The sequence below is a fragment of the Numenius arquata genome, chromosome Z (assembly GCF_964106895.1).
Source record: "Numenius arquata chromosome Z, bNumArq3.hap1.1, whole genome shotgun sequence".
Classification (NCBI taxonomy): Eukaryota; Metazoa; Chordata; class Aves; order Charadriiformes; family Scolopacidae; genus Numenius; species Numenius arquata.
The window spans coordinates 15,098,269-15,114,811 of NC_133616.1; the positions used below are offsets into that span (position 1 = coordinate 15,098,269).

A 16,543-nucleotide genomic window follows, 5' to 3' on the forward strand; every position below is an offset into this window, starting at 1 on the left:
AGTTCGATCTAGCTGCTTACTAGATGGCAATGCATTTAGCATTGCTCAAGTAAATCAGAGATAAAAGTGCTCATATGGGAAAGATCTCTGGCAGCTATACCTGTTCTCCTCTGTAAGCAAATCATCTGGCCACAGCTAGGGAACACTTGATGCAAGGGAACAAAGGTGTTGCTGTGAAAATTTCAAGTGGTTCTGAGTAGAAACAGATGTTAGAGTAAGAGTTGATAGAGCAAGCCATGGTTATTTAGGAAATGTTATCACTGGGAGACTGGCCTGTGTGCTGATTCTGACAATGAATCAAAAAGGGAAACTATTACAGCCAACAGGGACTTTGCAGGCTACTTGCATCAGTACTAAAAAGGAGCATGCCCACTGGAAAAAGAACAGCACACACATTAAGCAGGTAAAATGAAGCCAACTGAATTCTACTCTGAAATTAACTAGCTTGCCTGATGGTATAGTTTTCCATGGAGATAGTCTTTAGACTTCAGCATAATAAGCCTCTCCCTAGATTTATCAAATCCTTCAGAAACAGAGAGGAAGGAAAGACAGAGTTAAGGCTGCATTGTTAGTTAACCACCCAGAAGGCTACTGTTTAGAGAACAGAAGGAATAGGCCTGGAGAAAACAGAGCTAAGACATGCTCTCTAGGAGCCGAATCATAGTTTTAGGACATTCTGCTCAGCTCCATGTGGGAAAGAAGAAATAACAACCTCAAGGCATTGAGTCCTGCCTGTCCATGATTCTTCTTCCTCAATTTAATTGGTAGAGCTACACCCAGCTCTGGCAATATACAACCACTGCGAGTATCTCATTCTGAAGTAAAGTTAAGAGGCAATAACAAAGCAAATAACCTAGGGAGGAGCAAATACGCACAAGCAAGACATTACTTTGGCAACTGTAAAATGGTAGAAATGCAGATGGGCAGTTGCTACCTTTGAACTCGAGTCATCCATCCATTACTGCCATCTCCCTCCATCCTATGGAAGCCAGACCACTTATTTGCATACAGCCAGACAGCACAAAACCCCAAGGTGGAGGAAGATGGGGAGGGATACACACAAATCTGGCTGAACCCTTGCAAATACTGCCTCCACCTACTGTAGAGAAGCTCATTCTCAGTAGTAGCGATGTAATTTGAGAAGGTTAGTGAGGGCTTTCTGGCCAGTATATAGGCCATGCTCTCCTATCCGAGGACTGGTACAGCTCATCTCATCTGGCGGGAGTTCACAGTACATGACAGTTATTTATCAGACCTTTGGAGAACTCAATGTCTTTGAGAATCATATCTCAGGAGCAAGAGAATTAGCAAAACTAAAAATGCAAGGATAGACAAAGGCTGCCTTGACACACATTCATATTTTAAATAGCTACTTCCCAGCATCTTAGTTAAGCCACAAGACCAGCATAAAATTGCCTACCTTAAAATTTCACTGAGGTGAGGAACAACACCATGTAGCTTGAACCAGCAGTAAACTAGCCTACTTGTGGTACAAGAGTCTCAGCAACAACTAAATTTGGATTCTACGCTTTAGACCCAAGCTAAGCTGTGCAAGGTCTTTGTCACACTTACGTTTGGCTTACCTCAATGGAAAGTGCTGGTGTGCTCTATATGCAAGTAACTAAAATTAAGTTAAAATCTTCTGTTTGTAGTTGTATTTGCTTGGAGGCTTCCTTTCACAGTAGTCAGTCCCTTAGTATTTACTTACTGAGCTTGCAGGAGTAAGGCAACAAGAGCCTAGAACTGTTCTATTACACTTGAATTCACTGAAAAGAGCCAGTCAGCAGTGTGGCAGGTTTTGAGATGCATGTGCATCTATGCAATGACAGTCACGCCTTTAGTTATACTGGCATAGTGAAGAACAAGATCATTCCCACAGCAACCATGTCAGCAGACTGCTAAGGGGTGAATTTTGAATCTTCTCCATGTAGCTAAGTCTGTTGCTACTGCCACAGTTTAGTTACTCACTATGCAATTGTATGGCCCATTTAACTACTACTCTAAATGCACTATTTCAAAAGTCTTAGACTGCAGATTTAGGGATGTTGCTACCCTGGGAGAAGCACCCCAAACTCTTGCCTGTATCAGTAGATATACATCACATTTTGCTCACCCACTTTTCAAATTACTCCAGAAAGGGCTAGTTAAGAGATTGCTTATAGTATATTCCTCCTTTCCTATAAGGACTATCCTGCCAAGAGCGAGTACTGAATCACTCCTTAGAGAAAGGCCATTTCTGGCCCTCAACACATAGGCCTTTAAGTGTGAGCTACTTACTGTCTTATGTCAGGCAACTCTGCATTCAAGCATTTTACTTAATTTCCACACATCCACCCTGGGCAAAGTCAGTCTTAAGACTTTGAGCATACCGTGCTCTTGGTATGCTCTTCTCTGTACTCCCTACAAGGGTAGCTGTTGGTACTGACAAGTCATCCTTGAAATACCTGTTTCTTAGCAAGACTTGAAGCAGATGCCAAACAATTTTGTTGAGCAACATTTAGTTTCCCTTAAGAGATGGTTTCGCAATTATCCCTTATTTGAGCAAAGGATGGCAACATGGCAGCTAGCCTTAATGGTTATATTTTTGTCTGTGCACAGGGCATTGAGAATCTTCATTATGGCTGTAATCTGTCATGGGATTTAAAGACTGGACAATAATCTTCACAACAGGCAGGCTTCTTCCCCTCAGCAGACAAACATAATTGCCTCAATGTTGATGAAAGCTTGTTCAAGAAGAGGTTAGGGACACTGAAAAAGTCAGAGGCAAGGCAGATAAACTAAACATCTGCTCAGCAGTCTAATACTTTGTCCTCTTCACAGCCTGTGCACCTTCTTTGTCCCTTGATACTGCAAGTACATGATTCAGCTTAAAGACTTATTGCATGTAAATATTAACCTCAAATTAGAATATGAGAGGCCAGCAGAGGACAGGAGAAGTTTTTACTGCCAAGTGCAATATAGTCTGTTAGAATGAAGTAGTAACCGGAAGCACAGCAATAGTTCAAGTGCTGAACATGCTTCCAAGTCAGGTTGTTCCCTCACACGTGCCTTCTTAAAGAGTTCATCGGGTTCTTCTGGTTAGAAGGTTGTACCAGGCCCTGCACAATGTATCCTTAGAAATATCTCTAGCCATCATGTTCTTGACAGAAGAGCTGTTTTCAGAAGGCTGGTAATCAAGCTGTCCACTTGAGTGAATTCAAGACTTCAGTTTTGCAGGCTGAGGAAAGAGACTAAAAGCTATCAGCAGTACATACAATGACCAGCAAGAGTCAGAGCTGTAAAGTCAGATAGTCCATTATTATTAAATGTAACTTGACTAGCAGCATTCTACCCACATTAGAAGTATAATAGTGCATTTATGTGAGCCCTTGTATGACTGACTTACATTTGCATCTTAATAAATCCCTGTATACATAACTGACTATCATATTTTCTGCCTAGCTCCTGCTGCAATAGTAGTGCCCTAAGTAGCCTTGAGAAACACTAGGCATGCATTAATAAATCAGAAACACATGAACGTGCTGTTCAGACTTTTGCCTTTTAAACAGGGTTATTCATGCTGAGGAGTCAAATAAAATATCATCTTAAGTGTTTTGTTTCATTACTAGAACACCCATTGCTCTAGCATCAGACAGTGTCCAAAAGTTCAAGTTGAATAAACCTTCTGTAACATGACACAAGATTACTATGATTTAGATGGAAAATTCCAGCTGCTTGTTCCGATTCAAGCTCTACCATTAGTTTGTTTCCACTACTAAAACAATTGAACCAGTCTGTTAGCAAGTAGCATAGGCAGTGACTAATATACATGAAAGATACTAGCTTTACCTACAGGTAAGTAAAACCTGATATGCATTGTTCACACTTATAAATAACAAGTACCTGCTTGAACATAAGTGGTGGAAGAGAATCATAAAATGGTTAGAGTTGGAAGGGACCTTAAAGATCATCCAGTTCCAACCCCCCTGCCATGGGCAGGGACACCTCCACTAGACCAGGTTGCTCAAAGCCCCATCCAGCCTGGTCTGGAACACGTCCAGGGATGGGGCATCCACAACTTTCCTGGGCAACCTGTTCCAGTATCTCACCACCCCCACAATAAAGAATTTCTTTCTAGTGTCTAATCTAAATCTCCCCTCTTCCAATTTAAAACCATTACCCCTTGTCCTGTCACTACACTTCCTGACAAAGTTCCTCTCCGGCTCTCCTGTAGGACCCCTTCAGATATTGGAAGGCTGCTACAAGGTCTCCCCAGAGTCTTCTCCAGGCTTCTATGAAGAGAGTTCATAGATAGCTTAGGAACTGTTCCCCTCCAGTTTATGCTGTGTCTGGAATGCAAGAGCAGCATCACTTGCTAGAAAAATGGCTGAATACTGGCTCTTACACTAAGTCTAACCCAAGACCCTGTGGGTAGTCTTGTAAGAGCGAAAACTGAAAAGTATGTTGACCTGCCTTGACTGAGAAGTGAAGCTGTCTGTCATTCCCTCAGTCAGTAAGGTCTAGTATTAGTGATGTCCCTACCACTGTTTCTCCTGTGATTCCTTGATAGCAGAGAAACCAAGACCAGTGTTTTCAGCCCAAGTTAAAAAAATCTGTTTTAACTGTCTTGTTTAGGCTGTAAGTAGTTGAAAACACAATTTGTGGTTACGAGATCATTTGCTTGGTATCATGGCCTCAGTTAAGCCAGACACTTGGCCTGTTGGCCAGAATATTTCCAGACTAACAGGATTTTACTTTAGGGAACTTTTGATGCAACTTTAAGCACTGCTTAATGTTCTGTCCTCTCATCTAAGAGATGGGTCAATACTTTGCTGAGATATTAAGGTGGCTTTATCTCAAGGGCTTCCTCTGCCAAGAGGAACACCCTTTAGGAATAAACTACAACTGTACTTACATATTGCAGGATATGTCACATGGTCCAGCTGTCTTGATCATACACAACCAGTAATGAGAATAGGGAAGGTGACATTCATCTGCTTAGTGTGATAGAAGTGTGGTAATGGACACATCAGGGAATACCTCCTTCATGCTGTTCCCTTTCCGTGGTACCAATGGTGAAGCAGATAAAGATCTTAGTACTCTATAATCAGTCATGTCAGCTCCAGATGTTGGCATGTACCATTGCTGTAGGATTGTGCCCATGAAACTACCCAGACATCTTACCATTTCAGTCAGTTTGTCGGCTGCTATTTCATCAGTTGAACAGAACAGTCTGTTCTCATCATATCAGTTTGGTTTTTAGCAAGAACATAGAAATTCAAACTAAGTTCCCAAAAGTGTTTTCTTCACACTTGAATCACAGCCAAGTGAACATTGCTAAGTTAGCAGCTGGAACCAACCAGGTCACTCTGTTCACGTGGTGCAATTGGAACAGTACTTTTTTCCATTGTACTATGCTCTTGAACACATAACTTCTGATGAGATAGTTAGTTACTTCTCAACCCAGCCACCACACTACCTCTATTTTGGATTTTTCTTCCACTTGACATGGAAATAAATACAGCTGTTGCAGAAATATTAGAACAGAAGGTTGAGGAAAAGTCATGACCAGTTTAAACAAGCTGTACCTTACTAGCAAGTATTGCCCTCCACTTTCTTCCTTTAAAGTAAGTGAAATGCTTCTCATGAGCTAGTGGTATCTGGTTCCCTGAAGACTTCATCTCAAGCTGAAGAGAACCAGCACTGTCATAGTCTGTTTGATGAAGTTATTCTTCAGCCGGGAACCTCAGTGTCCAATGGTAGTGTCCAGACACCTAGCTAGACCATCTCAAATTTTGATTTGTTCCAGGAACAGCGCAGCATCTTGCAACAAGTCTTGGTAGCAGCCTTTCCAACATCTGTTCAGCATTTAGCATTCCAACCTATTAGTTCACTTAAATTAAGAAACCCTTTCACTCCTAGTACTAGCAATACCAGCATCTGAATTCCAGATTCTTTTAGAAAGAGATTGACAGATATCCCAGGATGCTCTTTCTTGATAGAGAGATATTCGGTTGGTAATGCAGGCTCATTATTAGATTACATACTTAGATTATCTAGAAGAAGTGTCTTCATATCAGTCTTCCAGAAAGACAGCGTGCTTTGCAGCCTGCTAAGGAGCCACCCCTCTATACCACTCTATCCAGTTTCCAGTGCTGAAGCCTCATAAATCCATGGCCCCTGAGCTAGAGTTCAGTTGTCTGATCTAGCTATTGCTAAGGAAAGCATCACCTGCCTCCTCACAGGATGAGGAATCCCAGTCAATGTGCCTCCAGTGCATACCCATTGATCTTCCACCAACATGACTTGTTAAGACTCACTGGGCATACCAAACAACCTAGAAGCAAAGCAGTTGTTCATCAAGGCAGCTAGTATTTACTCAGATGCAAATTAGTCTCAACTAGACAACAGCTCAAACACTTAATTTCCAACTGTAGTCCTAATACCCTCCTTCTAGACTGTTTCTGATGTTCTTGCTAATCAGTAGAGCAAAGGACTCTTGCCAATAACCATGCTTTTCACCCCCTTGCTCGGCGCAGGAACTTGACACATATTGAAGCTGTTATCATAGGTTATTTCAGCTGCATGCTGTTAACTGTCCAGTGCTGGCAGAGTTATCCCTCTTTACAGTTTGGGTGTGTGCAAGCTGTACTGAGAGATATTGCATATGTTCTGTATAGCCTGTGTTGAACTGTAAGTGTTCTATACCTATTCACAAATGTATCTGTATGAGCAACAGGATTTTGCTGTATTATTCTTGTGTTCACCCAACCTAAACCCATGTAGTCATGGCCACAATGTCAAGTGCTGCAGTTTGCTTACCCAGCCTGATGATCCCATAAGCAGCCAAAACCCTGTCCTTAAACATTAATTTCAGATGTATTTCCACCCAGCCCCCAGATACATTGCCACTCCTTTACATCAACTGTTGTAGCAGTCATTGTCACAAGAGTCACTTCATAGCCTCTTGTAACAGATGCAAGTTATGTTCACGATGTGAACTTATTAGAAGACAGATGAAAATTCTGTTTGCATCTTATGAGGGCAAACTTCTATAGCAGTTTCAGTCCTCTGATATTATTAAGGATACTGCTTAATCCAAGGGTTACTCTTGCCTTCAAGATTAGTCATTACTAAGGGGCCCAGCTCTCCCTTGTATATACAGCAAGGCAGGCAATGAATAACTAAACAAGACACAAGTCTAAAAAGGTGGTAGAGAAAGCTCTATACCAGAGGTAAAAAAGGATTAACCAGGATTTTCAGAGCTACACTACAGCTCCTTCAGTGGTTGTCCTACTAAACAGCTACTAAAGTTCCAGAGATGACTATTCTGCAGGAAGTTTCCCTATTAGCAATTGTAGTTATACGTTTGTGATGTACCTTAGAGCAAGTTTAAATCCAGACTCTAAAGTAATCCTGACCAGGCTGTCTAATATTCCATCTCTATGTTGGTTTTGATATCGTGTTATGTAGACGTCCCCATTCAGAGGCATGCAAGGACAAGTGTCAGTCTTCACTACGGCTCTAGAGTTTAAGCACATCAGCCAGGTTAACAGCTATTTGCAGGTAGATCTGCTATTTGAGCTACTACAAAACTAGTTCTTACTCATACAGTGCCCTCCCTAAAAGCACAAATCACCCTCCTCTGAAAGAGCACAGATGATATCCGTACAGTAGACATACAGGTTGCAATATTAACACTACATCCTCAGTGTTCTCAACTTGTCTTATCCCTTCTTAGGAAGGAAGTATCACCCATAGGCATTTTATCCATAGGGCAAGGAGACTTGCTGTTGTGTAACACATCAGCATTAAGAGTCTAGTACACTTCGCTAGAGGAGCCAATTCCTAGCTCAAATTGTCAGGAAGTCTCCCGACTGCCAAGGTAAAGGTCTATTACCCTGTCTCTCAAGCCTACCTTTTCTGTTCAAGAGATAATCCTCATCAAGTATTTCACCTCTCATCTTGTTGCTTAAGGATGCAACATGAACTGACGGAGCAGCAGGAAATTCATCTCCAAGGCCAATAGCCTGTCCTTAACTGGCCCTGTAGTGTCTGAGCTTTGAGATTTAAGGTGACATGCACCAGCTATGAAGCTTTATTAGAAGCTTCTAAGAAAAATAAAAATCCCACAGATAGTTGGGACTAAAGGTCTGCAAGACATTTCAGCTGAGACACTTCATCCTCAAGCACTCCACAGCATATGCAAGGCACATCCTTTCATAAGAGGGGAACTGAAATGGTCTATATGCCCATCAACCAGGGCTGACGAGTTAGATGGGAGAAGATGCTTTGTTCAGCACTCAGCTGCCCAGCTTGTATAAACAAGCTAATCCTGTTAAAACTGGTACCTCTTGTTTATTGACTAGGCCTGCCACTATGCTTCATCCAGCTTCTTTATAACCCTGAGACCCTTGAACCCATATACAGCCCCAAAACCAGGTTTCTAAAGTCAGTTTGTTTTGTCAGTTATGCTACCCAGATATCTTATTCTATTTAATCCTTCTGACACAGCCCAAATTTGTATTTCTGTGGAATCCATGCAGAGGTAGACTAGAGGCTTATGCTTGTGTTTCACAGCAGAAGCTCATTAAGACCTCTTAGCATTCCTCCTCCCCTCCCCAGGAGGTAGAGTCTTGATTCTACTAATAATCCCTTAGTTTACATGCAAGGTCTAGGTTTTCCTTTAAAATCCTTGCAGACTACAAGTTACCTTCATGCTATCTCTTCATTTCTTTTGACAGAATCTAGCCAGCAAGCAGGATTTGCATCATCAGTACTGTTTCCAGAACAAGCTGCTTTTCTCTGGATGTGGCATTTACTGCTTCATTGTCCAAGCAAATTCATGCCCTGTAGTGCTCACATATCGCTAGCCTTGCTGAGTGAAGTTCACAAATATTCCCAAGAACCGGGTTAACCCAGCTGGTCACAGAAATGTCCTAGCAGTCTAAAGTTCACCAGGAGAGAAGAGCATCAATAGGAGAGAAAAATCTGTAGGTTCAGCAACAATACTCAATGACTACAGCATATTATGCACTTTTGTTTACTTCATGTCTCAAGCTATGGTTTTTATCCTAAACTTCCTGTCCAGACATCAGCGCTTGATTCCCCATTCTTTGACACTAAGTATGTTTATTTGCTTTCCCACAGAGACAAAGATCCAAGGGCTCTTTTTGCCACCCTTTGCATATATTATATTCACCTGTTTAAAATGTTCTTTCCATATCTGCTCATGAAGCAAAGGCCTGAAGCAAGAAGTACATCCACAGCAGCTAGTGGTCTGCCTTGTTCAATAATAGGGTTATGCAGGCACTTTGACAACCAATACTCTTCTCAATGAGAAAGCAGGTTGTGTACTGAACATGTACAGAGATACTTAGAAACATAGCAGAATGCACATCTTAACTGATAAACATCTCTACCTTCACAAAAGGAAACATGCAGAGTTTTTGGCATTTGGCCCATCCTTCCAACTGACAGTGCCGAAGCACAACCTCTGGTGCTTGGCCAATAGTTTTGTTTGTAGTAAGAGCAGAAGAGATGAGAAGTATTATAAACCACGGGACTACCAAAGTAGTGCCTGCCATTCTCCCAGTCTCCTGTTTGCAGTGACAAGCACACAAGACCCTGTTAGATTCCCCTCAAAAAAACCACCTCTTTATTTAAGACTTGGAGCACCTGGTATTCGCTCCATTTCACCCTGAACCTCTGTTCTGATGGCTCACCTGACATTCATTTAACACTCACAGCCTCCTTACCACTTCTACCACTTGATAATAGTAACTCTGGTGAGTTACTATTAACAGCTGTTTGCAGGTAGATCTGCTGAGTGAGCTACTCTCTGGTGAGTTACTATTAACAGAAATTTCTGCTTTAGACTTGACCATGTCCTCAGACCATTCAGAGGATTTTGGAAACCCGATTATACCTCAAGAACCATTGTGTTGGATGCAGCTGCAGTGATTCTTTGAACAAGCATAATGGATGATTCCCTCAGACAATCCCCCTTTTGAGTGCAAAGTATTTTCTTTGGATTCTGATTCACTTCTCCAATTATCCACCTTCTGCTTCACCCACCTCCTAGAAGGTCGTAATGGAAGCTGACCTGAAGACCTGCTAGCGTTATAGCTGCCTAACAGATCACTATGAGACACAAGGACGTATTTTCAGTTTACCAGTGTCTGGTAAGTCTTCATAGCCAGCTAGAATATGTAGCTTCATAATTACTTTTCTCTAATTGAATCCACACCTCTATTATGCTGATCTCTACAGATATTTCCATCCCTAAACATACTTATGCCCATTCCTTAGCACACAAGGGGCAAATCTAAGCCTACATGCTCTCAGATTTGCTCCATTTTGGGCAGCCTTGTTTATGGAAGTTACAGAAGACCCCTGAGGTAAAAAACGTAGTATTTTAAGGCAAGCTACCTTCAGTAAAAGAAGATTAAAACCACCACCCTCCAAAAAAAAAAAAAGTCAAGTTAATCCTACTTTACCAGTGGCTTTGCATGCTTCCCTAGTAAACGCTCAGGTAACTGGCCACAGTGTATCTGACGGGTAGAAGCTCTACTACAGAGAAGTCCAGCTGTATTAGCAACACCTGCATTTATCTTAGGTTGGAGCAGTGCCTGTGCTCTGAGCAGTAAGTGCCATTATATGATGATCATTAGACTTTAAGTCTCACCAGCTGAGAAGTCAGTTTCTCTGACAAGGTATAAGACTCATTCCAGTAAGTCCTGGACATCTTTAACTATACCCATTTACCACAGACACATTAGCATCCTGACATTCAGCAGCAGACAGAGGGGTGCCCTGCAAGGATGCTCTGTTCAAGAAAACAGAACAAAAACCCACCCCTGTTTCACAGTATCCTAACCCTTTCCTCCCCTCTGCTACTAGAGAGATTCTTTCTTATCAGCTATTTATGTGAAATTTAGTGTTGATTTACTTTTTTGCTGAATTCCCTCCTCTGCACACACCAAAAGTGAAAATGCACGTTTATTTTGCTTTGCACTCGAGCTCCCTCACGGCGCCGGCCCTGTCGGAGCCGGGAGCAGGACACCGGCGGCTTCCACCCTGTCTCAGCCGGGACACGCTCCCCGCAACCCGGCTTCCCCTCTGCGGGGCCGGGCCCCCCCAGCCGCTCCCGGGCGCCCGGCCAGCGCCGCCACTTCGCCGGCATCGGATCGCGGCCCCACCGCAGCCTTCCGCCCGCGGCTGCGGGGAGATGCCAGCGGCCGAGTCCGGCGGAGCCCCGGCCCGGCGGCGGCTGCAGCAGCCGCTCTCCCGGCGCCCCGTTTTGTTAGCCCCCGGCCGCAGCCACACACTGGCACGTCCTCGGGGAAAAGCACACACACGCACCCCCTCCCGGTGACAAGCCCCTTCCTCCTCCCTCCCCCGGTGGCTTTGCGGGAGCCAAGCCCCGCTCGCAAAGCTACTTACAGGCTAGATCCGTGCCGCTTCGTGCATGATCCGACGGCTGCTGCTGGTAGCCTTGGCTGGGACCGGGGGCCCGGTTAAATATTCAGTTGTACTCTCGCCTTCAGATTAGTTAGCCACTCACAGCGAGAGATATGGTTTTAATCAGATGCTGGCAGCTGAGGACTACCCAGGAATGTGCTATGATGTTTTTGCTGCTCGGTCCCGGCTACTCCCCCTCAACGTGTCGGTGCTCACAGGCTTAACCCCTTGCGAGCCGCCGCTCCGGCCCCTGCTGCGGGCGGGAGGGAGGGAGCTGGGGGCCGGGGCAGCAAGCCTCCTGGGAGGGGGTCGGAGCCCCACGGAGGACACGCCGGGAGGGGAGTGGGGTGGTGTGGGAGACCGGGGGACCCTGTGGGGGGCACCAAAACCTGTGGCGCCTACAGTTTGCAGGGCACAGGTATTTATGCTTCCTTGGCATCAATGGGCCCAAAACACTCTTCTGGAAAATGGGTCCCCTCATGTGTCTGCATGAACATGGTGGGTGCAGTGGTGGTGGTAAAAAAAGCCAAGACCAAACCAACAGCTTTTTTTTTTTTTTTTTTTTTCCCCAAACCGTCAAACCCAAAATACCCCTCTCTGCACCCACAAATCTGTGGCTAGCTGAACCAAAATATTGGGTCGGTGCAATTCAGTTTCTGGGTCACATCCAGACCTGACCTTTGTACTTCCCACTCATCTTTATTCAGACATCTATCATGTTTTGTTTCCCAGAGCAGTACAGCTGTTTTCCAACTTGTATGAAAGAGCCTCTGATAAAAAATCACATTTTTGTCCTTGTAGCAGAACTTATTTTTTTTTCTCAAGGCTGTAAACTTAGCCTAACATCTATTTTCTCAAAACAGTGCAAAATATTCCTGTTCAAAACTGTTATAATGCCCTCTAGAGCAATACCACATTTAAGAAGAGAAAAAAAGAGCAACAGTTTTCTTGCAGTTTTAATTCATTTGATAGATACTTCTAAGTATTTTGGAAGAGGGAAATAGTTTTAATTCATTTAATAGATACTTCTAAGTATTTTGGAAGAGGGAAATAGTTTTAATTCATTTGATAGATACTTCTAAGTATTTTGGAAGAGGGAAATATTTAGTGCAAAATTATTTTACCACTGGAGAGTTCAGGGTTCAGAGCTGGTGGGTGCATTTGTTCATCGTCCACATCCAGAGCTATCAAACAATACAATACTTTCCTTGGTATGGTGTCGTACTCTTTTTTGTGAATAGCAAAAGTGGTAGGAGCCCTGTGCCTGAGGTGACTAAAAGCTGATAGTCAGGTCTCACTTGCCTGTATCTGTCTTTCATTTCAGAAGTGCTAATTTTAACCAAAAAGGACACGAGGGACATATTTTTATACACTAGCCTAGTGTTCACAGAAGGAAGTGCATGCCACATAAGTAAGGAGGCATTTGCTACAATTAACAGGTTGCTGGCTACACACGTTAGTATTTGCAGGATTAGGTCTGAATTCCTCAGGACACTGTCGTATTCATGTTTAACAATGTTGGTTTTGTACAGCCTGCACCACACAGTACATTGTTTTGAACACCTTGTGCTAGATGCCTACTGGCAGGACTGGAGCTTCTTGGTCCTGGGGCAGTCTGTATTTTAAAGAATAATACTTTGCTCGGCATGCTTTGTGGGAGTTACACAGGCTGCCTAACATGAAGGATGACATTGTGCCGAGTTTAAACATGGTGCAGTAACAAAGCAACTTCTACAAAGCAGTCCAGCCTGCTGCTGGCGTAAGCAGGATTATCATTTGTGCTTTGCCCAACACAAAGCCCAGGCACATTTCACTAAAATGTCTTGACTAGTTGCACTAGGGGTTACAAATATGATTTATACTATTTGTTGTTGAACTTGCAAGAAATGAAAATACTTTTCATTTTCCAATAGAGAGCAGTTTAAGAGCCCCTTTTTAGGTGCAGTGAAAATATATCTACTACAGAAATGCCAAGAGGTCCTTCACTGTCTACCAGCACTTGGGACATCAATAATAATCTCACAGAAAAACTTTTTTACTGCTAAATGGTTAATAGCAAACTGGAAGAAATTACATTTTTCTTAGAGAATAAAAAATGTCTCGAGTCTTGAAGGACTGCACTATCTATTTTGTAATTCAACTTAGAACAGCTCCCCTGATGTCCCACATTGTTGAGCTAAATGCTAAGATTCAGAACTGTTACATTAAACATATGTAATAGGATTGCCTTCTAAGTGTAGGAGGAATCCAGGCAGAAAGTCCCACAGGAATTCAGTTATTTCGTCTATACTGCACTGCAAGACTTAAAGGGCATGCTTTACACTTTATGAAAAGTAAAAGGATTTTTACTTCTCTACAGTAAAAACAGAATCAAATGGACAATGGCTGTTATAACTTTAAACTTGACTATTAAAAGATTATAGTTGAGAGAGTGCTGTTTTTCAGGATGATGACTTTTTTTTTTCTCATACTTGCTGTGTCTGATCTTACTATTGCTGGTATAAGTTCAGTCCCTGCCCAAGGTTTTTTTGTTTTAAGTTAACTGCTTATTGTATAGAACAATATCGGCCTCAGCACTTCGCAAACACAAGCCGTTTTTCAGCAGGTCTAAAATTACCTTGAAGTTGCAGCTGGAAACCTTCACCCCAGTGAGTTTTTCTATCATTTTTCTGGACGTTAACTCTGCCCAAACCACAGTCTGTCATTAGGATCACTGAGATTCCAGTCTGGGTGGAAACTGGGGTAGCAGCATGAAATAAAAACACCAAAGTGCAGAGACCTTCAGAAGACATCAACTTTCGTGAATGCCTTGAAAATGGTATCAGTAACAGTTTGTGAAAAATCTGCTTGCAGCAAAGCAATGTGGTAGCTAATCTTGCGATGGCTTGCTCAGGAATGCATGGTTTATTATTAAAGTAATCTTTTAAGATTTTATTGGAATGTGCTTCCACAGTGGTGTCACTGCCTTTGTGGGCTTCACTATGTGTGTGTCATCTGGTCCATAATTAAACTTTTCACTGACAGATCTGGGACTTTTTTTTCCTTAAACCTCCCACTTTGAATGCTGGAATTTCATTTGAACTTTAAATACTGCCTTGGAATTTGCCATAAGGTAAACTGTCTGCTCTTGTACACTTCCCTGTGCTGCTACAGATGTTGCAGACACACAATAAGTGACTGAATGTAAGAGGACTGGCAAACTTGTGTCTTAGTGTTAAAAAAAGGCTGACACAAATGATGTAGTAGTTCTGATGCTCAAGTTGTCCCTACAGGATTCTCACTTTGCAATATATATGTGAATAAAAATTAATGGAAAACTGGCCTAGAATGTACGTTTTCAGTGAAGCTTCACTGCTGTCAACTGGAGAAGGCAAAGTATGTCAAAGGAAACATGAAGGAAGAATTTGTACTTCAGCCTTTGGACTTCTCAGCCAAGTTTCTCATGTGACTTGGACTTGCTGACCAATTCTTTTTATAAATTCAGTTAAAGATAAAGTCCGCAGAATATCTGAAGCAAAAAAGCATCCTTACTCTTTTAAAATCTAAAATTACAATCTATAGTTCATTTTAGTGTAGCTGTAGGCGTATCTCTGGGAAGTGCAGTCCACACATCAACAGCCTTGGTACCCAAATGCTGGATCATAAACAGACCTCAAACTTGTCTTGGAAATAGTTTCTCCTGAAATCAATCAAGTATAGACTTGAATAATTATTTAAATGAAGGGCTGTTTGTTGAGGCCCGCGTTTGGGTGTCTCAGGCTTTGACTGCCCCAGGGATTTAAATTTAAATTTAAATTTCAAGCATCAAAAGAAGTGTGGCCAGGAGGTCGAGGGAGGTGATTCTCCCCCTCTATTCGGCTCTCACTCTGCTCTCCACCCTGCAGTACTTCATCAACCTTTGGACTCCTCAGCACAAGAAGGACATGGACCTGTTCGAGTGGGTACAGAGGGGGACCATGAAAATGATCAGAGGGCTGGAGCCCCTCTCGTATTAAGACAGGCTGAGAGAGTTTGGGTTGCTCAGTCTGGAGAAGAGAAGGCTCCAGGGAAACTTTATAACAGGCTTCCTGTATCTGACAGGGGCAGACAAGAAAGCTGGAGAGGGACTTTTTACAAGGGCACGTAGTGATAGGACGAGGAGTAATGGTTGTAAACTGGAAGAGCGTAGATTTAGATTAGATAATATTAGAATTAGAAATGATAGATGTCAGGGAGAAATTCTTTACTGTGAGGACAGTGAGACACTGGAACAGGTTGCCCAGGGAAACTGTGGATGCCCCATCCCTGGAGGTGTTCAAGACCAGGCTGGATGGGGCTTTGAGCAACCTGGTCTAGTGGGAGGTGTCCCTGCCCATGGCAGGGGGGTTGGAATGAGATGATCTTTAAGGTCCCTTCCAACTCTAACCATTCTATGATTCTATGAAACTGGTAATATGTTCAGCCATTTAGAAGAGATTGAGCAGGAGAAACGTAAGAGCTATTGCCACTCAGCTGATGTACAACATCTCTCTCAGTCTGTGCCTTAACCAGCTGCAATGTGAGGTAAAATCAATTATTTTAGATTTAGATCACAATGCAGGCTTCCAAAACAAGAGACACATTGTGGAATTGTTCAGCAGTTTTTCATATCTCCTCACATCTACAGCTATAGTTTGCCTCAGGCCTGTCTGTGGTTGTGTCACCCTACCAGCATGGAGGGTAGGCATGCTTTTATGTTACACAATAGTGACATAAAATGACACTGACACGTGACATTATGGTCGTGGTGTGCAGGTTATGTAGTGCCTCTGTTCCTAGCATGGCTGTACTTGGCTCAATGGCCAGCAGATTTTAATTGTAGCAGAAGTGACATTTCTGTCACTGAAACCCAGTGCTTGGTCACTGATACGGTCAACCAGGACCATGAATTCCTCTGAGCAAAAAATATGCTGGTAGGCAATATAATCTCATTTGAAAGAGCACACTGCCCCCATCCATGCTAAATAAACAAACACAGTATTTTGTTTGGCAACCATCAAGACGAAGAAAGACCAATACCCAAGCCACGGTCTCTGACTGTGAGGCTACTGTCTAAGTAATGGGAGTGACCACTTTCTGTCTT

The 16,543-nt window shown here is 42.9% G+C and overlaps 1 protein-coding gene across 1 annotated transcript in view; it reads right to left on the reverse strand.

Annotated features, from left to right (window-relative positions):
• Nucleotides 1-11,703, reverse strand: part of DAB2 (DAB adaptor protein 2) — a 28,575-nt gene extending 16,872 nt beyond the window's left edge. The window contains exon 1 of the mRNA XM_074166275.1: nucleotides 11,425-11,703. The gene's annotated coding sequence lies outside the window, so the exon portion shown is untranslated. The remainder of the gene's footprint in view (nucleotides 1-11,424) is intronic.
• Nucleotides 11,704-16,543: the final 4,840 nt, after the last annotated feature.